We start from the raw sequence: 16780 nt of genomic DNA, 5'->3' as shown, positions 1-16780 counted from the left end.
TTTCTGCGCAGAAATGGATTTTATTACTGTCTGTGTTTTGGTCGTGTAAGGTGTTTACAGGCAGATTTGTATGTTCAATAAAGTATCACTTTTACAACTGAGAGGTAATAGTGTATATGGCCAAATTTATGCTAAAAATCTCTAACACAGCTATATATACAGTCAGCAGGAGATCCATTGATTGTTTTGTAAATGTAAATAAATGTAACACAGTTGTCATTCTGTTTCAAAACATCCTGCTTTCACTGATGATCAACACAGTACTTTGCTGACAAAAAAAAAGCCAGGAAAGAGTTAAACTGTAGCACAAAGAATGTTGTTGTCATTCTCTAGGAGAGAAAAAAAAGCCATAAATTCAACAAATCTGAGGTCTTTAACAGCACTGACCTACTAGTAATAAACTAACATCAGTCAGGGAGGGGAAGAGCTGCTAATTTCTGCCCATGAATGCGTGCTGCATGAGAAAAACTAATTGGAACTCAAGAGTTCTACTACTTGAGCCCATATATTTTTCTTCTCACAGCAGATTGTTTGTCCCCTCCCATTATACAGGTGACAGCAGATGCTGACTGCCATAACACACACTTTGCACAAGTAAGAGAGATGCAGGGATCTCTGGAATTCAGGCAGACTAGAGCAAAGCAGGAGTGGTGATTTACTGACATGTGACCTCTTATCTCTCCAAGTCCTGCGCCCTGCTAATTTTTATCGCCCTAGGCCATGGCCTCTGTGACCTTCCCAGAAATCCGGGCCTGAGTCCGGGCCCCCCAAGTGGCATAGGACCGGTGCTGGAAGCATCCGGTCCTATTGCCAGTGTGTTGAGAAACATCCGTTTCTCATTGCACAGCATGGCCGCATGTTTGGGTCAAGATCCAGCCCGGGTCCGTAGCTGCACGGGGACGTACGGCAAAAATGGAGCAAGTTGGAAAAAAAGCCGGATCGTTCTGGAGCTGCAATCCTGGATTGGATCTGGACGGTCGCACGAGTGTGAATGGATACATTGATTAACAATGTATCCATTCACCATCCGCTGTGTACGGAGCGGTCCGGGGAAGCCGGACCTGGAACGCTAATGTGAACTGGGCCTAAGTGTGAACAAGCGCTTACAGGACATGCAATGCAGCACCATGTGAATGTAGCCAAAAATAGACTATCACATAGGCAGACTGATGAACTGTATGCTTACTACACTGCTTAGAGCAGATAGTGATCTTCTGGGATGCAGTCTATCTTGTTGTCCTATGTTGCAGCCAAATGGTAGTTTTTGTAATCTACAAGTGTCAGCTGGAACTTGTACTGTTAACTGCATGACTGAGTGAAAGATCCTTTACCGGAGCCAGGTGCTCAAAGGGACCAAAAAGCCCTCTATCCAAAAAAAGAAAAAAAAATTATGCTAAATGAAGTTATTTGCAATTATTCAGCTTTATGTGGGCAAGAAAGATCTCCAAAGATACATGCTGAATATGCTGTATTATTTTAAATGATATAACTTTATTCAAACGTTCATATTTTACAGCTTAGTGCACATTTTCATAAAGAGTGATTTACAAAGCTAAACCTATTTTCTGGTTTGAGAAAAAAATTACACACACACACAGTACTCAGCTGAAAATGTTTTCTAATAGGGCGGCTATTGAATCCTCCTGACCGGCAGCTTTGTTGTATTTCCGTGTTGGGAGATGCTATGGAGAAGGAGATGGGTTTTCCCCCTTCTTCATCAAATGGTCGGTCGTCCACCTATGTAGACACGCCTCCCATCAAAGCCGCGCCCTCTTTATATTGATGCTCTGTCTGCATTGATCTCTCCGCTGGTACAGCAGCGGCACAGCACACGCACAGCGCTCTCGTCAATGTCCTGAGGTGACATAGAAGACGGACGGGCGTCAGGTACATTGCTGTGGGCGGGAGTGCGGATAGACGCGTCCATGCAAAATCTGCTTATACGTGAGGTGAGCGGGGTGCCATTCCCTCCTGAGCACCTGTCGCCGCACTTCCGGGGGTCATTCACAAAGTGTGACAGGAGACAGTAGACGGGCTGTGTGAGGACATGGGGAGGGGGACATTAGGCTGTTGCATTGTATAAGGTGGGAACGGGCGGACGTGTTACACGGTGACACCGGCTGTCATACATCACTTTCAGTTTATCAGAAACCGGGTGACACTGACGTCACACTGGGCGGGTCCCTCCTCCTTCCTTTGCTGTATGTTGGACTGGGAATGTGAAAGTATGAAGTGCGAGGAATAGAAACTGCCGAGGCTGCTTTCGGTTTATTCTCACTCATTTCTTTCTCTTGTTTTTCTGTTTTTAGTTCGCATACATTGGGGATTTCCAGCAGTGCTGCCCATGGGGCCTCCAGGTAAGTAATAGACCATTTCATTCACTGAGTCAAAACTTTCTGCTGTTTAATTTAGCTAAAGCATCGATTAGAAAGCTGTAGGACTTATGCTGGATACACACGTTGAGATTTCCCGTTCGATTCCCGGGATCGAACGGATCGAATCGATTATTTCCAACATGCTCGATTCGGATTTCGATCGTTTCTGCCGTCGATTTGGCATACTTAACATGCAAATCGCCGGCAGAAACGATCGAAATCCGAATCGAGCATGTTGGAAATAATCGATTCGATCCGTTCGATCCCGGGAATCGAACGGGAAATCTCAACGTGTGTATCCAGCATTAGTGAGGCCTAATTGTGTCCATGCATTTGGCTTATTTGTAATGATTAAGCATGTAATCCAATATACGCTTGCCAGTTTTTTTTCTCTACAATAATTGGAATTAGTGAGGGCTGAACCAAAACTCTACGCAGAGTAAGAATGCAATTTTGCCTGCATTCCCTCAAACTAAAGCATTCTGAAAATGCTGCATGCAACATGGTTGCAATTTGAGTTAAGTTGCAAGTGTAATAATTTCCCTATGGTTGCAGTGCTTTGTGTATCAATGGGCAAGCGCTGGCCTTAAGGTGGGCACACACAATTTATTAAATATTTTTAAACTTTGAGAATGGCAATTTTTTTCAGATTCGGGCCGAAATTGGTCACATGTATTGATCGGACATGCTGTAAGATGTAGCGCCCGCATGCTCAATGGGGTGCACAGTGGTAACTGCATGCAATATCGGGCCGAATGACAAGTGCAATGGAACCCTTGGCGCCGTGTTATTGATTTACTAGGGTTTCTCCAGAAATCACCAATGAAGGATTTGATAGGTATCCAGCTAATCTGAAGTGGATTAATTAAGAAAAAACGTTCTGCTATTGAGTGAATATGATTTGCTATCCTAGTCTGTGTAGCTGAGAAATTTAGGGAGTTTGTTAGTGATTGCAGTTTCATGCAGTATCCATAGCTAGTGTAGTGCTTTTTTAAATAGATTCAGCGCCGCAGGAGGTCGTTAACAAACCTTTCAGCAAACCCCATTATGGCTCTATATATCAAGCCTAGTCCTACCCCCACCCTCTAACACTAATCTTCCTAAAATAATGCCTAACCCTAAAGGGTCCCGTACACTGAGCCGATTTGCGGCCGATTTCAATCAATCTGACTTGCTGGAAAATCTAGGTCGATCTGTTGAGATTGCTTATTATTTTGCATTGGACCTAATGGAAATCTGATGGCGAAAAATGCCCTCAGATCGATTTTCAATAGGTTTCATACTGAAATCTATTGGAAATCTGTTCCTAGTAAAAAATGTTCCTAAACACATCAGATCGATCAGAAACCTATCTGATGATCTATCTGCTGCTAATCTAACGAGTGTATGCCCACCTTAACAAATATTCCCCTTCTGTCTTCCTCCTTGCCTAGTGTTTGATTTAGGCACCAGCACTTGGTTAGGCTTGGTCCACATTAGGTCCAGAAACGTATCCGTTGCTCTGTTTTTAAAATCTGATCAAAACCAGGGCCGCGGATAGCAATGTTAAAACTAGCAGCTGTCCTCACCCAAACAAAAAACTGAACCATGTGCGTTTTGCGGGGATCCGTTTTTAAAACCTAAACGAAAGGTCCCGATCTGCTGCATTTTCACACAACGTATCTGAATCCTGATACACGCAGGGGTAGTGGCAGGCATTGGAAAAACGGAACTCCGTCTACACCGGCAGATTTGGCAGATCCGTTTCTGTGTCACAGCCTGTGGGGGGAGAGGGGGTCGCCATGCTGGAGGGTGATAGCAGCCGGGAAGGGGGGGGACGTTCTCCCCCCTCACCTAGGACCCCCGTCCCCACACTACCCCCTCCAGCTAGCTTACGCAAAAGTAATTACAATGTTTGTATGCGGGGAGCTTACCTTCTCTCTACTTCCGATCGCTACGTCACTGCCTGCAATGCCGCCCTCCGTAGTATAGAGAGTGGCATTGCAGCCAGTGACACGGCGGCCCCCTCTTCCCCCACAGGCTGGGCATACGTTTCCACAGACTGGAAACGTTTGCTACAAAAAAAAGGCATTTTTAGGGGAAAAAAGGGGGGGGGGGGGGGGTTGAAAAAGTTTCGAAAAACGGATCAGTTTAAAACTGATCCGATCTGTAACAGACCTAGTGTGGACCTAGCCTTACGGGATACAGTAAATCCAGTTCAGTCACTGTACATGACAGCCAGTGCCGATCACTGTATAGACACATTGCAGATCCTTCCAACAAGCCTGCTCTGTCTTATGGAAAGGTTTGAGGAGAGGTCCTGTGTAGGGCGCCTGACTCCCTGACTGCAGTGACAACAGTAGGCTAACCATAGCAACAAGATGTTGGTGATCAAATGTGGAAATAGCTCAGCTAATCTTGTTTAAGGTCAAATAGCTTTACAAAATTGCTCATTCACATGGAGAGCCGGTGATTTTGTGAATGGAACTTGAATTTTCATGACACAAATGTTCAGTTTAAATATTTATAGTTTATACACTCCAAAGTATGTAGTTACGTGCTTTTTACTTGAATACGGCTATACAGCCAGAAGCCAATTTGGTAAATCAATATGTACATTTCTAATCACAAAGATATAATGGGCACATGAGACATATTTTACTAAATGTGTGGGTGCTTTACAGTGATCACCATGTTTGTTTACCTAGAGCAGTACCTTGGCACTCCTGTGGTGGAACTACAAGTCCCATGAGGCTTTGCAGTACTCTGACAGCTTTAAAGAGAATCTGTACTCTAATATTCTTACACTAAAAAGCATACCATTCTATTCCTTATTTTCTCCTGTGCCCCTCTGTGCTGTTTCTGCCACTCTCTGTTGCAATCCTGGCTTGTAATTAACAGTTTTAGGCAATGTTTACAAACAAACTAACTAGCTTCTAATAGGCTCAGCTAAGCATAGTGTGTGAGTATGCAGGGGGCCTGCAGAGGGTGTGTATCGCTTCTACCAATCACAAGCAGCCCTGCACATTCCACACAATCAAGCTTTAGCCCGACAAACAGGACAGAGGAAAGATACATTGATTTATTACAGAGACAGTGTAATTAGGAAGAGCTGTAGTAAGCCCCAGCACATTAGAACAGGCATAGGAACTCATAGGATAGAAGAACTAAGGCTGAAAAAATTGTTACAGAGTCTCTTTAAGCATAAATCGGGGAGGCAGAGGGATGATGCGATTTGTAGTTTTGTCACAGCTGGAGTGTCAAGGTTAGCCATCACTTAGAGCATAAAGAGCCCAGAGATATTGTACAAGGGATTCTTGTTTATATTAACCACTTCACGTCCCTGGGGTTTGCCCCCTAAAAAAAACCAGAACAATTTTCTACATTTCACACTCCTCCCATTCATTAGCCAATAACTTTATCACTACTTGTCACACATAAATGATCTATACCTTGTTTTTTTTCGTCATCAATTAGGCTTTCTTTGGGTGGTATTTTTTGCTAAGTATTTAATGTTGTACACATTTTAAAGGTAAGGGGAAAAAATGAAAATAACTATTTCTCAGTTTTCAGCCATTATAGTATAAAAATAAGCGCTACTGTAGATTAAACCCACACATTTGATTTGCCCATTTGTCCTGGTTAATACAGTGTTTAAAGTATGATCCTAGTACAGGGGTGCCCACACTTTTTCGGCTCGCAAGCTACTTTAAAATTTGCCAAGTCCAGGAGATCTACCAACATTTAGGTAGCTAGGTATAGGTGCCTTCAATATAGGTAGATAGGTATAGGTGCCTGAAGTATAGGTAGATAGGTATAGGTGCCTTCAGTACAGATAGCTAGGTGTAGGTGCCTTCAGTATAGTTAGCCAGGTATAGTGCAGTTAGGTGTGGGTGCCTTCAGGATAGTTAGCTAGGTATAGTGCAGTTAGGTGTAGGTGCCACTCGCCTCCCTTCAGTTCCAGTGGCGGTGTCTGGGGCTCCTCCTGGTCTCCCTTCCTTTGGCCGCGCTGGCTAGAATGCAGATGGGCAGCTGAGTGGCGGGCGCAGCAGTGTTCTCCCCAGAATTTTTTTCCAGCCGGGTGGCATGAAAAATCAGCCGGGTGGGGATGGTCATGCTGATTGCCACTAGGTGGGTTATCGACAACGCGCCCCCCTGATCCGATCTGCAACAGACCTAGTGTGGACCTAGCCTTACGGGATACAGTAAATCCAGTTCAGTCACTGTACATGACAGCCAGTGCCGATCACTGTATAGACACATTGCAGATCCTTCCAACAAGCCTGCTCTGTCTTATGGAAAGGTTTGAGGAGAGGTCCTGTGTAGGGCGCCTGACTCCCTCTTAAAGGGATACTTAATTGAAGGAAAATTAGGCTAGTTATTTACCTGGGGCTTCTTCTAGCCCCTTAAAGTCCTCTTGCTGCCCTCATCGCCATTCCACGCTGCTCTCTTCCTTAGCCTCGCACCAACGTGATCATGCTGCCGTGGCCAGGAGCACTTTGCCTATGCACAGTAGCAATTTTTCGTTACCCCGAAGTGCAGAACACTGCCGGTCACGGGAATGTGATGATGGAGGAGGCGAATGACACGTGGTGGCCATGCATGCAGCATTCAAAGGGGAATCACAGAGGTACAAAGCAGCAGCGCGAATGACTGCAAGGCATTCGAACAATTTAAGAGGCTGGAAGAAGCCCCAGGTAAGTAGCTGGTCATTTTTCTTTTAACAGGTAAAGTGTCTTTAAAGTTCTAACTACCCTTCTGCTGATTTGACAATGAAACTAGCAGCTTTTCCTATATACATGGGTGGTCCCAGTATGGGAAAGAGGATTTCTGGGCCATAGCATGATATTGATAAGCAGGCAGCTTATCCATATCATGCTATGGCACCAGATATCCCCTCTTACACCACCCATGTATATAGGAAACATGGGAAAAAAATCTTCGTAGTTTCATTTTCAAACCTGGCTGCTGGTTGTAACAACACTCAGTTACAAGGGATATTGCTGGCTATGTGGCTGTCAAGGGGCCAGGGTGCCTCACTAATCACTTTGTGTCTGCCTGCCTTTGTCCGTGGCTGTCAGTACAGCGTCTCACTCTCCCCCCTCAGACCAGTCTAGTCTGGCAAGAATCAGAGACCAGGGGACACAGTCACAGGACAGGATAATCAGGGGGTGAAAGGGTTAAGCATCTTGAAGTTCTAGCTGGCGGGAGGGTCTGCGTTAGATAGTGAAACTCACTAACACAACACACAGCGGCTGGCAGAAGGATGAATACAGCGAGAGGAGGAGAAGAGCGTCTGGCTAAACATTCCACAGAGTACTGAGCCGCGCTTCCTCTCCGATCTCCTGCTCAGCTAAGCTGCGTGTGACGTCACCTGCATTCCCCGCCCCTCCATACAACTGCCGGGAGCTGAGGAGGAGGGCGGAGGCATCGTCCCTGAGTGACAGCGGCTGGCTGCAATGATACAGCCGCCGCTGCTCACTAATGAGCGACACAGAACTGGACAATTTCACCCCGGCGCTCAGAGGAGATCAGCCGGGCGCTCGGAGGAGATCAGCCGGGCGGCGCGCCCTGGTAAATGGCCCTGGGGAGAACACTGCGCAGGGGGTGGCGGGCAGCGTGCTGTTATAAACTGTTCTTATCACCTTGCTTCGACACCATCGTCTCACAGACTGTGAGATCACTTGACTCTCCACACAGCAAACAGGATATAGACTTTCTCAGGCTTCTTACGTTATTTATTCAGGAAACAGGAATACAGATAGATACATTCATCTCCTGGCAAAGCAGACTTCCATGTTGCGTTATAGCGGCTTGATTAGACTCCCTCTTGAAGTCTATCAGGTACCTTCTTCCTAACTACGTTACACTAAACTACATATGTACAACATACATTATATCAGATTACAGTAAGGAATAACATGTTTAGAGGTCCCAGTCGGCCTTGCGAGCTAGTGCAGAGGGAAGAAGCAGAAGTAGAAGTGCGTTCCCATCGCTCGCACCCCCTTTAATACCGACTAGGAAAGAGTTAAATATGACATCATCTTCGCCACCTCCTATATCAGTCTATTGGTGGACCCGCTCGTGGTGTCATCATACCCGCCTACTCGATTAATAATCAATGAGGCACTTGACCCAGATGCAGGAATGTGAAATGTTTAGTAAACATAGCCAATGTTTTCTGTTCCTGTTGAGGTCAGAGTGGCCGATGGCCTTCTGTTAGGAACATGTTCTCAGTATCTGCGTGTATCTTCTGCTACACGCAGACCCTGAGATGCCTCTGCCTGCATCACCAACCCTCTATCTATTTTAAAGGCATACACTGCGGTCAAGCCTTTTACATAAAACTCAGGCCAAGTAACTGAGGCCTACTTAAATTATAACACGTGCGTTGATGCATTGTGCACAGTGCCGCCCCCAGCTATGACGTTGCGGCGTCCTCTCCCGCTGCACCGTCTCTCTCCTCTCCGCTTCTTCCAAATGGTCAGCGGCCGGCAGCAGAATCTGATAGCTGCAAAATTTAACACGACACGGCCGCGATCTACTAAATAGGCGGTCACGATCTACTGGTAGCTCGCAATCGACCTATTGGGCACCCCTGTCCTAGTACAATGCATGGCGACAATCTATTATTTGGAAATAAAGGTGCATTTTTCCATTTTGTGTCTTTGGATTTTTCTTTAATTGATGTGGGACTTTTTAATTCTCCACCCCCCAGTTATCCAGATGTGCTACTTCATATCCCCCCTCCCCCATAGTTGGCAAGATGTGCCTCTGTACCGCTCCCTAGCCCCAGTTTTGCCTATGTAACCCCCCTACCCCACCTCAGTAAGCCGGACGTGCCTCTTACTTTCCCTAACACACACCCCCCCCCCACCCCCCATAGTTAGTCACGTGTTTTTTTTTTTTTTTTTAATTAAACACACACACACACACACACACACACACACACACACACACACACACACACACACACACACACACACACACACACACACACACACACACACACACACACACACACACACACACACACACACACACAGCCATAGCCAGTGGTGTGCTCCTTTATCCCTCCCCCATTGATTGCCAACTGTGTGCCCTTTAATTTGTGTTCTCTCCCCCCCCCTCCCCTATGGATTGCCAGGTGTTGGCCCTTTAAGACTACCTTCTCACCCCCAAATGCCAGGTGTCTTCATCCCCCCCCCCCCTCTCTCTCTCTCCTTCAGAGTTGGGCACAGGTAAGAATTACTAGTAACAATCTCTCACCTGACCTTGTTCCACCAGCGATCGCGATCTCCTCCCTGCACTACCGACGTCAGCCTCACTATGCTGACCGGATCGGGACCCGGCTTCCCACTTCATTCAGCATAGTGAGGCTGACAGCGGGACTGCAGGGAGAGGATCGCCGCCGCAGGAACAATGTCAGGTAAAGATTGTTTCATTTTAATCCTGCCCTGCCCGATCACAGCATGGAGGAGGGGCGGATGGTGGGTAGATCGGACCCCCTGTCAGGGAAGCTGGTATAGTGTAGTTAGGGGGAGGGGGTTAATGAACCCAGGAGCGTGCTCATTAAATGACAGCAACTTATATTCACGTTGGGTGGCTTTTAGGAGCCACTTGCAATGACGTGCATATACTGTATGCAGGATGTAAAGTTGTTAAATGCTTAATCTACCTTAATCCACTTAAGTGCATTAAATCAGTTATTGGTTACTGTACTTATTTATTCAAAACCAGCCCCCCTTTTTCTAAAAGTACAAATTCATCATCTCCAGAATGTACAGGGTACTTTTCCATTAGCCGGGCGCATCCACTAGGTGGTGTTAAAACTCCACCAGAATTACATCTTTCCCTACTATCCATGGCGGCCTGGATGGGGAATAGTAATTAACGCCACCTAGTGGATGCGCCCGGCTAACAGAAAAGTACCATGTACAGTACAAGTTGATATACTGTACTTATTCTGATAGTAAACAAACTAGTGTGTGTGTGCTCTTGAATAATGCAATAATAGAAAGCAGGTAGTTGGCCAGCTATGTTTTGTGACAGTAGTGCACTTGGGTATCTGTGATCTTGGCTGCTGAAGTTGGCCGGTTCACACTTGTGTTTAAGTTCCAATTAAACGCAGGAAGTGGATCCTATGTTAAAAATAGGATTCACTTCCACTTGTTTAAAAAACCTCTTGCTGCAGACTGCTAGACAGAACGCAGAGTCCCAGCTTGGCACAGTTCCCGAACTGGATGGGAAAATGTATCCAATGAAAGTTTATAAGAACGGACACTGTCCGTTCTCACTAGGCTTGTTGCCACAGCTGTGTTGCTCATTTCAATCGCCTCTGTGACTGCAAAAGACCAATGGAAATCCTCAGCAACAGGGAGAATTCTCATTGGTACATACTGTATTGTGACAATGAAAATTCTCCCTGTAGGTTGAATTGGCCTGCTGCAGCCTGTGGAGAGCCCCATGCTTTTGCTGGCCTCTGGGCTGAATAGATGGATCAAATGGCGATGGCAGGACAGGTGAGCGGCAATGCGTAAGGGCTGATATGTTCAACGCAGGAGCGGATGGGTAAAATTGTTGCAAGCGGATGCAAAATGGATGGAATGCATGCGCCTTGTGGATGCATTTACCACTTCTATTCTGTATCTGCTCTAGTGTGAACCGGCCCTGAAGTGAAAAATCTGCACGCTGTCTCATCATAACTTACTTTTCCTTTGTTAGAAAATTGGAGAGTCATCCTACTGGCACCAGAGGATAGTTTGATTTGTTTCAAACTGAGTTCTTAATCCTGTTAGTATTGTGACTGTCTGATTTCCTAATAAAGGACACTTTATGCTAATGAAAGACTGCATGCTGCAGATTTTTCACTTTACTAGCAATGCTTGAGTGATTATTGTGCATTTATATAGCACTTAGACTTCGATTTAGCATTAGGCCCAAGAGACTGGGCATACTTTGAGCAGATGGTTTATGTATGTTCTTGTACTACATCAAACTGGTACAATAGGGTAGGATTGTACAATGAAGCTGGTGTGATATATGGTCCTTATTACTGTCTGCAGCCATTGCAAGGGGCAACAGGACTACTAAGACCTGCTGGTGGGAGTAGATTTGAAGAAATCTGCTGAAAAATTCTTGATTCCTAAGTTAAGCACTGCAAGAAGTGAAAAAATATTCAGTCCTCTAATACGTACCCTTAACTAAAATAACAAGTTTGGGAGGGCTGAAGGCTTTTAGAAAGGACCACTCCAGCGAAAAAAGTAAGCAGTTAAAATCTGACAGAACTGACCGGTTTTGGACTAGTCCATCTCCTCATTGGGGATTCTACGGGCTTTCTTTTTCAAAAGTATTTCGTCAGCGGAAGTTGCTACGTCTGACAAAATAGTGTGCGAGTGAGTAGGGAGGCTGGCTGGAATTTTACTATTTTGGCAGTTAAACTGCTGCTCAGGAAATGCTTCTGAAAATTTTTTTTACTGCCCCTTGAGGAGATTGAATATTCCAAAACCTGTCTGTTCTGTCAGATTTTTACTGCTTACTTTAAAGAGAATCTGTACTCTAAAATTCTTACAATAAAAAGCATACCATTCTATTCATTATGTTCTCCTGGGCCCCTCTGCTGTTTCTGCCACTCGCTGTTGCCATCCTGGCTTGTAATTGACAGTTTTAGGCAGTGTTTACAAACAAGACATGGCTGCTAACCAGTTTGTGATAGGCTGAGAGGAGCTCAGTCTGTGACTCACACAGAGCCTACAGGGGGCGTGGAGAGGGTGTGTATAGCTTCTATCCTATCACAAGCAGAGCTGCACATTCCAGCCTGAGTGCCTAAGCCCGACAAAGCTGTCAGAGGAAAGATGATTAGATTATATAACCGAGATAATACAGCCACTGTGCAACTAGGAAAGGCTGCAGTAAGACACCACATTAGAACAGGTATAGGAACTTATAGGATAGAAGAAATGAGGCTGAAAATTTTGTTAGTCTCTTTAAAGAAGTCACATCTTTCGTAGGCCCAGAGCACACCAAAAACCTCTCGCAGATCTGCAAAACGCAAGAGGTTTTTGAAGCCGATTTCAGAGCGATTCTAGGCATGTTTAGAGACGTTTTCTAAACATGCCTAGCGGTTTTTGGAGCAGATTACAAATATTGTTACAGTAAAGCTGCTGCTGAACAGCTTCTGTAACAAAAACGCCTGGAAAACCGCTCTGATCTAGAGTTTTTCAGAGTGGTTTTCCACTTTTCTATACTTTAACATTGAGGCAGAAATGCCTCAGAAATCTAAAAACCGCTGCACCCTGTGAGTTTGTGTTTGTGGAAAAAACGACCGCTCTGGTGTGCACCATCCCATTCACTTTTATTAGCCAAGCGGTTTTCCCTCTGCAAGCATTTTAAAAAACACTTCAGAACCGCTCGTGTGTGCTCCAGCCCTTACAGAGAACCAGAGCTCTGGATGAAAAAATGTTATACATACCTGGGGCTTCCTCCAGCCCCATAAGCCTGGATCGCTCCCGCGCCGCCGTCCTCCGCTTCCTCTATCCGCCGGTACCTGGTCCTGTAGTTTCGGCCAGTCGACGTAAGTGTAGTGCGTCACTGCCGGCGGACGCGGCCAATTTTCTGCATCACAGGGGCTCCCTCCATATACTTGCGCATGCGCCTCCATACTATGCAGGCGGATGCGTAAGGATATGGAGGGAGCCCCTGGTAATGCGGAAAATTGTCCGCGTCCACCGGAACTGACGGGACCTGGTACCGGCGATATAGGCAACGGAGGACGGCGGCGTGGGAGCGATCCAGGCTTATGGGGCTGGAGGAAGCCCCAGGTATGTATAAAAGCTTATCCTTTTTTTACATATAGGTCGTCTCTGGTTCCCTTTTTAAAGGTGAGTTTGTTATGGTTGTAATAAAAATAGTGCATTTTATTTTACATTGCTGTATTAAGGCCTTGCATATAGCACATATTGTCAAAGAAACAAACTGAAAACAAACCGATGAGATAAACTGTATTTATAGCCTTACTTCTAAACCAGAATTCCCTGGACTTGCACAGTCTTATTTTGTTTCAAAATTAAAAACATACGTTTATTTTTTTCTCTATCTCAGGTGCATGATCACGATTAATATTTTACAGTTCCGGTTTTGGACTGTTCTTCCTCTTATCTTTTCCCTGCAATCAGAAGTGCTTTTTGAGATTTTTCATGGTCTTTAGTTGGCTCTTGGTGAAGTTAAGGTGGTCATACATCTAGCCATTTGTCTGCACGATTGACCATTCGATTCAATCGTGTTCTCAACTCGACTGTGTTCAAGTATGCCCAATTGATGAAAAGTCGAGCAGGATAAAAGATATCAGTTGATCGTACAGAAATCTGCTTCTGTTCACATATCATTTGATCGACTCTTGACTCGATTTCTGCATTCAGAGCATAGAGGCACAGAATTGGTGAGATTGATTAGTGAAGGAGAATTGCATAGGATATGACTTGTAGTGTGTGGACCATTAGTCGTTCGGCTTTTAATCAACCACACTGAAGTGATCACCTAATAAAGTCAATCGCTTTTTCGAATGAGTCAGAATCACTAGATGTATGCCTACCTCTACAGTCTGACTGTAGAGAAAGGGTGCATTCTTAAAAGGAATGGTAACCCTTAAAAAGTAGTTTAACTTGCCTGGAGCTTCTTGCAGCCCATGCCGTCAGTCTGCAAGGCTCTAGTCAGCTGTACCGGCCTTTGATCAGCTGTATCTGTGGCCCTGGGCTCGAACACGGTAAATCCAGCGCTGGAGACTTGGGCGCAGCAGCGCAGGAGACTTGGGCGCAGCCGGCGCCACCATAGGCCGTAATAGGAACTACGGCTATCGCAGGCACATGGAGTAACTTCAGCGCCGTCAGAAGACGGATCTGAAGTTGCTTTTAAAACAATAATTCGGCTTCCAGCTATTGCTGGAAGCCGAATTATTTCATTCCCCCACTATCCATGTCGGCCTGGAGGGGGAATAGTAATTAAAACGGCCCGGACTTGTGCGGCAGCAGGATTAGCCATATACTGGCTGTGTCCTGCGTCCAAGTCTCCGGCGCCGTTCTCTCTCGTACGCCCTGGGCTCCCCGCCTCAGCATCATGCTCCCGTGCATGGCAGTACAGAAAAATCACTACTGCACATGCCAACACGAACCTAGTCAGGGCCATGCATGCGCAGCAGCCTGCAACCGGCCTCGATTGGCCAGCTTTCAGGGGTCACTGCTGCAAACTGGAGGGTAGCAGAAGGACGGCACAGGGTGACTGCAGGGGGCTGAAAGAAGCCCAAGATATGTTGAACTGTGGTGTTTTTTTGTTTTTTTTCAGGCTTAAATTTAAGATTCCCTGTAACCCTCACAGTGAGATTAATAAAAAAAAAAAAAAAAAAGGAACCCAACCTAGTTATTTGTAGAAGTGGGCCTGTACATTCATGTGTATAATTTCATGTCACTTCACGTGCTCTTGAATGTTTTACTTCCCCAAAAAATGCCCTATTGTAACCTTTTTTATAATGAATTTTGAGTTTGCATGGTTGCAGAAATGAATTCTTTGTTCTCATTTGCAGGTAGACTCTTTTTGGTTTCCTGAACGTTTTTAAACCTGAGGGCCGTACAAGAACATTCAGTGGAAAGTGGGAGAGGTAGGTGTGCTTCATATCATCTTTGCATGAGGAAGAGAGATCTGTGTCCTGATTTCACTTTGCCTGTATAGTAATCAGAGCAGCAGCAATCTAGCAATACATTATACATATATATTCTTCTTTCTCTGTGCATTTGTAATTCACATTGTAAAATATTTTCTTTAGTACATCTAAATGTATTGTTAATATTAGGTTAGGGGAGTGGATGCTGTATAACATAATCGCCAATGGGATTTAGTACGCTGCGTTGTGATTGGTTGTCATTTATTCTTGCAGTATGCACAACATTGGTACTCAATGAACTGACTGGCACAATTATGTCTGAAGTCTCAACCAAACATACACTGGCATTCAGGGTGCACTCGCAAGTCTTCTTTTTAAGCTCAGTTTCTTTGATCTAAAATCCCCTCTGATTGCTGTGTGTGTGTACACTTGCCACTTGCATTGCATATAATGTACTAGGCCCATATTAGTCATACAACAGAATCTCATCTGGAATTTTTAAGTCAAACGTTCATTTTTGTACCAGCTGTATCACAGACACTAATTGCTCATAAGGAAGTCCCTGTACTTAAAGGAGAACTGTAAGGGGAAACATTTTTTTTTTTAACTTACCTGGGGCTCCTACCTGCCCCAGACGTTCCGTGTCGGGATAAAACAATTGTCCGGTCCTCCGCCTCAGCTCATTTCCGAATATTGTGACTTTAATGTCTCGGGGCACTGCGCCTGCGCGGCAGTACATGTACTGCCTGCGCAGGACGCTCCCGGTGACGTGACCGAGAGCACGTGTGGCCAGGGCCATGCAGGTGCAGTGGTCCATGACATTAAAGCTACACACGCACTACTGTCGGCTGAACGTCCGACCAGCGGGAGGGTCTGACGGACCCGTCGTTGCTGGATGTAGTGCGTGAACGCACCTTAAGGCGGCTTTTCTCCAAACTAAATAAGCCCAGTTTATCAAACCTTTCCTGGTTAGTGAGACCTTTCATTCCTCTAATCCGTTTTGAGGCTCCTCACTGCACATGCTCCAAAAATGCAATGTCCCTCTTGTTATGCACTGCCCAGAACTGAATTCCATATTAAACATGTGGCCTCCCAAGTTTGAGGTTTCCATGTGTATTCCTTTTATTTTGTTTGGTGCTAGACCGCTGGTATAACCAAAATGCATGACTTTTTTTCAACATTGAATTTCATCTGCCATTTATGTGCCTATATAGCCATCCTATCCAGATCCTTCTGCAATATGTTACTGTCTTATTTATATAGTACCGACATATTACGCAGCGATATACAGAGTTTATTGTCTTGTGATTAACTTTCCCTCAAAGGATCTCACAATCTAGTCGCTACCATAGTCCTATGTCTATGTATGTATCATGTAGTGTATGTATTGTTATCTAGGGCCAATTTATGGGGAAGACAATTAACTTATCTGTATGTGTTTGGGATGTGGGAGTAAACCGGGGTGCCCAGAGGAAACCCACGCAGATGCAGGGAGAACATACAAACTCCTTGCAGATGTTGCCCTGGTTGGGATTCGAACCAGGGCCCTGATGCCGCAAGGCAAGAGCGCTAACCACTACGCCACCATGCTTCCCGAGTGTCTGTTTTCCTGAGAGATAATTCTAAACCATTTATCACCTGCAAAAATAGCAACATTACTTTCTACGTCATCTACTAGTGCACACAGCACTGGAATGTTTGGAATGCATGCGCTATCGAATGTTTGTGTCTCTGAAGGTCTAATAAACTTATATTGGATCCTCTGCAGCTCCTT

General features: G+C 45.3%; 1 protein-coding gene across 13 annotated transcripts in view; it reads left to right on the top strand.

Annotated features, from left to right (window-relative positions):
* The window catches only part of DTX3 (deltex E3 ubiquitin ligase 3), a 223453-nt gene that overhangs the window by 61266 nt on the left and 145407 nt on the right, over positions 1 to 16780 (top strand). For 11 of the 13 annotated variants that reach the window (XR_011026106.1, XR_011026105.1, XR_011026104.1 and 8 more), the window contains 2 exons: positions 2310 to 2357; positions 14929 to 15003. The gene's annotated coding sequence lies outside the window, so the exon portion shown is untranslated. Of the gene's footprint in view, positions 1 to 1779; positions 1950 to 2309; positions 2358 to 14928; positions 15004 to 16780 lie in introns of those variants that run through there. The other 2 variants (XM_068267443.1, XM_068267445.1) reach the window with 2 other exon arrangements.

The sequence above is a fragment of the Hyperolius riggenbachi genome, chromosome 2, assembly GCF_040937935.1.
Source record: "Hyperolius riggenbachi isolate aHypRig1 chromosome 2, aHypRig1.pri, whole genome shotgun sequence".
NCBI classification, from domain to species: Eukaryota; Metazoa; Chordata; class Amphibia; order Anura; family Hyperoliidae; genus Hyperolius; species Hyperolius riggenbachi.
This window is presented reverse-complemented; position numbering and strand designations above follow the sequence as displayed.